We start from the raw sequence: 307 nt of genomic DNA, 5'->3' as shown, positions 1-307 counted from the left end.
TCACTAACCTAAGACAGGAGGGCCGTCATAGCTACTGCCTAATCCCATGACGGGTACCAGTGAAGAGATGTGTTACTCCAACCTAAGACAGGCGCGGTTCCCGAGGGACAATCTTCTAGCCACCAATAATATATAAGTTAAAAGGGGGACTTGTCCGGAGCCATGAGGCCCGGAAATTGCCACGGCTTCTGTTGCTTAAGCTCCGTATCATCAGAGACAAGATGGTGTATTTCCGGGTTCTTCATTAACAACTTTTCCCGTGCGCGCCAACCTTTTTCGCGCCCAGGAAGATAATGCAGCCTACAGC

The sequence above is a fragment of the Colobus angolensis genome, unplaced genomic scaffold, assembly GCF_000951035.1.
Source record: "Colobus angolensis palliatus isolate OR3802 unplaced genomic scaffold, Cang.pa_1.0 Scaffold96, whole genome shotgun sequence".
NCBI lineage: Eukaryota > Metazoa > Chordata > Mammalia > Primates > Cercopithecidae > Colobus > Colobus angolensis.
This window is presented reverse-complemented; position numbering follows the sequence as displayed.